This window comes from Aythya fuligula, chromosome 13 (genome assembly GCF_009819795.1).
Source record: "Aythya fuligula isolate bAytFul2 chromosome 13, bAytFul2.pri, whole genome shotgun sequence".
Classification (NCBI taxonomy): domain Eukaryota; kingdom Metazoa; phylum Chordata; class Aves; order Anseriformes; family Anatidae; genus Aythya; species Aythya fuligula.
In genome coordinates, this window is record NC_045571.1 from 4,622,190 (window position 1) to 4,628,872 (window position 6,683).

Consider the following 6,683-nt stretch of genomic DNA (forward strand, 5'->3'; position numbering starts at 1 on the left):
AAAAAAAAAAAAAACAACTAACCTCTACATGAAAGCCATTTTAGATTTTGAAAACCTGACATACTTCTCTGAAGACTAAGCACAGTGACAAGCAAGAAAGGGGCCCATTAGTGCTACTTAACGCCAGGCACGGCTGTGATGCGTGTCATCCAACATAGCTTTGGTTTTTAATGTTCTGAGTTTCCAGGAACTGGACACTTCGGTAGGCTCAACTTTACAGTTTTGTTATAGCTTAATAGTGGCATGCCTTAACATTTTATCTTTCTGTAATGATAGCAACCAATAAAATGTTAGAGGTTTCCCAAATGGTACCAAGAACAAGTACTTTAAGCTCAGTTGAGAAGCCCTTGAGTGTTCTCCAGTATTTTACACGCCTTTTCCAACGCTGAGTGTACTGATGGTGCTGGGGGCTAGGTGCCCAAGGTCTGGAAGGGTTAGCACGAATTAAATTGCTGACATGATGAAGAGCTCCTTGTGTAGCTGAGTCATCTGTTGGCCCCTGCTGTAGTGCTGGGGAAGAGCAGTGTCCTGGCTGCTGGGAGCTGCAGCCAAGAACTTGGTGGTGGCCACCAGTGCCTTCGTATCGCACCTCATCCACAAACCCCGCACCGCTGCGGGGTGGGTGTAGGGCTGGGGTCTGGCAAGAGGAATTCTTGAGTGCTGCTGCATTTTACCCTAATGTCTTGGGGTAATTCCATTTCTGTCCTTTTAAAGTTGTGTTGCAGTTAGGAAAAGTCAGTATTTCCACATTGGTTGCTAACAGAATGTGAAATGCACTAATTTTAAAGGCTCGCCGTTAGCCAATTTTGCAGTTTGAAGTCATTATGGTGTTGAGATTTTGTACACATCGCTGCCCTTGGGTTGCTCTTGGTATTACAGGTGGGATGCAGCACCTTTACTCACGCTTATAGCCACATGAAAGGTTAAAATGGCCATTTTTGTCATTTTGAAATGCCTGCTTGTACGGAAAAGAGAAGTACAGAGGCAGAGGCAGCCTTGCTGCGGCAGCTGCCTGGCTCGTAGTGCCACCTTGTGGGAGCCTCTCTTACCCTTGCAGAGCCGGCATAAAATCTCCAGCCCGTCGCTTGGAGCAGCCTGGTTTCTTCTTGCTCAGAAGGATTATGCTTTGTTTTTCAAGGGGATTCCCTCTTACCGCCTGCCTCCCTCGTTAGTGTGGTGCTTTTTCCAAACCACCCAAGCTGCTGTTGGGAGTGCTTATCTGGTGGGTGAGCTGGATTCCTGTCCTACGGGACAGCTCTCTGACAGCAGGACCCCCATACACAGCTGCAAAAGCAGTTGCGAGGCCAAAACCTTGAAGAGCGAATGGTATTTTTTTAATTAAGAGCATGTTTGATAGTTTTAACTCAAATTGCAAACTGATACAGAGTTGTGGGTGCTTGCTTTTTTTTTTTTTTTTTTTTTTTTTTTTTTCTTTTTCTTTAAATTAGGGCTTTATCCATTAAAAGACTGTGAAGACTTATTCCTGGGGTTTGTTAGCTTTCCTTTTTACATGCACTTTTTTTTTTTTTATCACTTACAAGAGGTTGTTTTTTGTTTTTTGTTTTTTTTTTGGTTTTTTTTTGTTTTTTTTTTGCAAAGAACTTGTAGGCAGTTAATTGACTCGTTTTAAAAACCGATTTCATTAGCGTAGCTACCGCATGCATAGAAATTACTCATTAAAAGTTTAAAGACTTTTGGTAGGAAGTATTAACGTGCATGCACAGCAGCTGCACTAACACGATACTGCACCAGTTTTGAAGGAGCCATAATTGTCCATTGTGTCAGCTTGCAAACTAATGGATTTCCCACTAATGTTGACACAATGGACCGTAATGACTGTCATCCCCGTTTCCTCTCAGTTAGCTGGATTATGCAAATACGTCCCGTCCAAAGGGCTGTTTCCCTGTCTAATTGCAGGGGATGTTTATCTTGCGAGGGTTGCCTACACAATGGGGAGGCTCCGCGCCGTGTCATGATAACGAGGGCCCGACTTGGCGAGGGAAGAGGCGATGGCACGGCTGGCCGTGGGGCTGTGGCTCTTGGTGGCTTTTTCTGAAGCTCCCAACGCAATCTTGGCCACCACGCTGCAAGGCTCACCTGGTTGGCGTAAGCCGTGGCCTTATCTTTGGCTTGAGCTCCTTTTCGCTACCATAAAGTGTACATGTGTACGTGTCCAATATTTTGGGTTTCTCCCCATCATGCCGCAGGGACTCGTTGCTTGCTGCGATCAAGTGTTGGTGAGCGTTGGCTCAGAGCCACGTTAAGGGAATCTGTAACAAATTCAGAAATATTTCCGATCTTTGCATACTCTAGGCTTTTTTTGTTTCTTTCTTTCTTTGTCCTTGACTGGGGAGGGAAGGAGGAAGGTGAAGAGACAGGACTGATGGTAACTTCCCCGAAGTACATTAAGTCTGTGTTGTGTTAAAAAAGAAAATCAATTTGCATCTGTTATACCAGGGTTTCCCAACCTCTTCTTGAGATGTCTTTTAACCATACTTTTGGGTTTGTTTTGATTATTTTATGTGGTTTTGGTCCCTTCAGCTAAAACACCCAACACCCCTTCCTGACTCTCCCTCTCTGCCAGTACAACAGCTCATGGTTGGGAAGCCCTGAATTCAGCTGAGAATGTAACAGTTTCCTTTTTTTTTTCTTTTTCTTTTTTTTTTTTTTTTTCTTTTTTTTCTTTTTGTACAGTGCTTTGCATCTGTTTATACTGGACTTGTTTAGTACAAAATGGTACTCTGAGGTCATCGGACAACAGTTTGACCAGATTTGATAGCTAATATTTAGGAGGAGTTTGTTCCCTATGTAAGATGTCATAATGCAAATTTAAATAGACTCAATAAAATGCATGAAGTGACCATTTTGTGCTTGATCATCACTCCTTGGGCTTATTCTTCTTAGGGTGGGAACGTGCTGGAGTAACGATGGATGTGGCAGGAATTTATGTGCGCCTTTTGCCTTGAGGCCAGGCAGAAAGAAAAGACCCGGAATGGTGCAGCTTAGTTCCCTGAAGCATTTATTGCTCCTTAGTACATAAACCAGAGGCAATAAATCTTACGATGAACCAGACGTGTAAATCTGTCCTTGGATAATGTGGGATAAAGCAGTAAGTTACCTCCTGAGTGCGAGCTGTGACTTTTACGGGTACCCATCAGTGACCGGGCGCTGGCAGGACTGAGCCCCACCAGAAATGCCCCAAACGCTTCGCAGTGCTCGTGGCTTTTGTAAGAAGCTCTCACATATGGCTAAAAGCTTCGCCCTAAATTTAGTAGCTGATGTACGTGCAAATGCTTGGTCGAGTGGGAAGGAAATTTTGTAGGGTGTGGGGAGCTGGCTTTATTACCAGCGCTTCCCTCACCTCGTCTCCGCTCCTCGGGTAGGAAGTCGGAGCAGAGGCCTGATGGCATGGAAGGAGGAGAAGGGGCAGGACAGTGATGGGCGGCTCGGAAACACGCAGCACCCGGCGTGTGGGTGCCATGGACTGCTCCTCCTGCCGGGTAGCTGCCTCAGCTGCTTGGCAGCACGGTGCTGCTCGCCTTGCTGTGGCCAGGAGGAAGGTTTGTGGGCTTCCCCAGGGACGCGTTGGGCAAGGATTCTGCTCCGCCTTCAGCCTCCCTAGGGAGACCTCTGGGAAGAGTTTTTTCCCAGCTGCCGGAGGCTTCATCTCGAGCTCTGAGGTGTCCTGCTCTGGAAGCACACCGCTTCTCCTCCAAGTCTTTACCATAGGCCTGAATTTTCGTTTCGGTGCCTTCACCCGTGAAGCAGGTCCCACTCTTTCCATACCAGGAGCCCCTCGCCAGCTCCCTGGCTTCGGCCCTGTGGGAAGTCCTTTGGGTTGTGTATCCCTGTGTTTGCTCCTTAAAAACTGCCGACTGCCCCCCCAAAGTGCTTTAGAAGTCCAACCCAACCTCGGAGCATGTGTGCTCTCTGGAGAGGCTTGGGAAGGGCTCCACAGACCTCTCCTCGATCTCGATGGGAGCTGCTGGTTGTGGTAGGGAGGGAAGCAGAGGCTTCACTGCCAGCTCATCTTCCCTGCCTGTCCCTTGGTGGGACCTCTTTGGGGGCTTTCAACATAATGAATCTAAGCTCAGCTGCATCGTGGCTCCCTAAGCCCTTACAATGAAGTTGTATGGGGAAAACTAAACCCACTTTTTTGCCTTAAAGGAGAAGGCATTGTCTCTGCCACTAATGAGAAGCTGATGCTGCATGCTCCAACTGTTTCCCTGAATAAATCCCCTGCTGAGCTGAGCATGTGAAAAAGCAGGCGTCGAGCGTCCCCGACAGCAACTGCTTCATCGAACGGGGCGGTGCTGTCTGGGGAGGGTTTCTGTCATTTTGGCTGCTGTCAGGTCTGGGGTTTTTGAGAAAAAAGGTTGCTTAGAGCATGTTCCTTGTGGTAATGTTGGGGTGTTGGTGCTTTGCAGCAGGGCTCAGCTGCAGGAACCTCACAGAGTCCAACAAGAAGTGCGGGGTCCTGCAGATGGAGGGGAACAGGCCCAGGCACCTGGAAGCACAAGGGCTAAGGGTATCCTGTGCTGCATTGGGAAAAGTATCGCCAGCAGGCCGAGAGAGGTGACCCTTCCCCTCCACCCAGCACAGGTGTGGCCACACCTGGGGTGCTGGGTCCAGTTCTGGGCCCCCCAGTACAAAGAGACATGGAGGAACTGGAGAGAGCCCAGCACAAGATGCTGAAGGGCCTGGAGCTCCTCTGCTGGGAGAAGAGGCCGGGAGAGGTGGGACTGCTCGGCCTGGAGAGGAGGAGGCTCGGGGAGGACCTGAACAGGTCTCTGAACACCTGAAGGGAGGGTTTCACAGCGGGATGGGAAAAAGGGTTTGGGCCGCACGGATCAGGGCTGGTGAAAGCATCAACACGGGTGGGAGAAAGCTGCGGGAACAGAGGGCAGGCTGGGGGGGCGATGAGGCGCCAGCCACGTACGCCAGGGCCGAACAATGCCGCAGATGGGCCGATAACAGATTTACAACCCAGTGGCGCAGCGCCTCGGAGGAAGAGGTGCGAGCCACAACAATAGCAGCAGCCAGGAGCCAGAGCCCTGCTCACCCAGCCCACTGCCGAGCACCCACCCCACAGTGAGCTTATGGCAGCTGATCTGCCAAAAACACGAGAAAAGCACACCCCGAAGCCTCGCCACGACGAAGCAGGCAGCCTTTCTGCTCCACACGACGTGATTCTGGTCCTGCAGTGCCCTCCCCTGCGTTGTACTTGCTTTAGATCTCTGTGTGTGTACATATATTTTTTCCCCTCCCTTGTTTTTCCCCGCTGCCAATATTACGTGGTTTCCAATACATTACTCTGCATTAAAGAAATCCCCCAAACCCAAGCTGAAATAAAGTGAGCATGCCCTAAACGCACGCTGTGCTCACCCTCCCAGCCACTCGCTGCGGTCCCTGTGCCTCCCCTTGGCACTGGGGTGATGGAGGGGGATGGATCTTGGGTCCTGCACAGCACAGACCGTGTGTGTACTACCAAAAGTATGCAGGTATATATGCCATTCACATGCTTGTCTAAAATGTACATATTTTGCAGCTCCTAGGAAACAAATATAAGACATCAACATGCTTAGTATTTAACATAGAAAATAATTCATTTAAAATTTAATATATAAAACACCAGCTTTGAATTTTAGAAGTGATATTTCCCAGCGGGCAGGCTCACAAGCTCACCGACAGAGCTCTACGTGTGCGCGTGCTGCCTGCCCTGTCCCTGCACGCATGGCACGTGGAGGAGGGCTGCTGCTGCCGCCTTTGAATCCCTGTTTACTGCCTCTTATCAGCTCCCACTGGGGGTTTTTTGAGTATTATTTGCAGTAAATATCCCTGACTTGAAAAAGGGTTGAGATGCATATGGAAAGAAAAATGAAAGCCTGAGCCATATCAAATTAACGTGTGTGTCAGCTTTCATCTGATGTCAATTAAGGCAGCTAGTGTAAACAATTTGTTACTTTAGAGTTTTTTTTTTTTTTTTTTTTTTAAATTTTATTTTAGAATCCTTGCTAAAAGTCTTGTTTTTGGTTCCATTCACTCCCTTTCTTGCACACCCTCCCCAAAAATGCTCCTATTGGCAGCACAGCTTAGCTCTCCCAGCACAGTGCTAATGTCCAGGAGGCCTCACTGTGCCCTGAGCCCCTGCCAAAGGAAGAAATAATAATAATAATAATAATAATAATAATAATAATAATAATAATAATAATAATAATAATAATAATAATAATAATAGTAATAATAGTAATAATAATAATAATAGTAATAAAACCCTGGTGCACTGACACTCATGAGAAGCATTTCTTTAGGAAACCACAACCCCCTTCCTTTTTAAACTGGTTTTATTCTACACAATTTTTTTTGAACAACATTCATAAAACAGTCATTACAAAAATGTGCTAATATGGGTTTGTTTTGTGTGTTTTTTTTTTTTGTTTTGTTTGTTTTGTTTTGTTTTGTTTTTTGGTTCATTTTTATGTTGTTTTTGTATACCAATGATCAGAAATTCACATTTTAAAAGGACAGCCATACTGTTAAGACACACATTCAAATACTTTACTTCCAGATACAATATTTTTAGGGGAATATAAATCGCTTACAAGGAGCAGATGTCAAAAGAAGAAGAAGAAAAAAAAAGAAAAATTTCAGTTCTACCAGTTTCTTCACCTACATCTTACAAG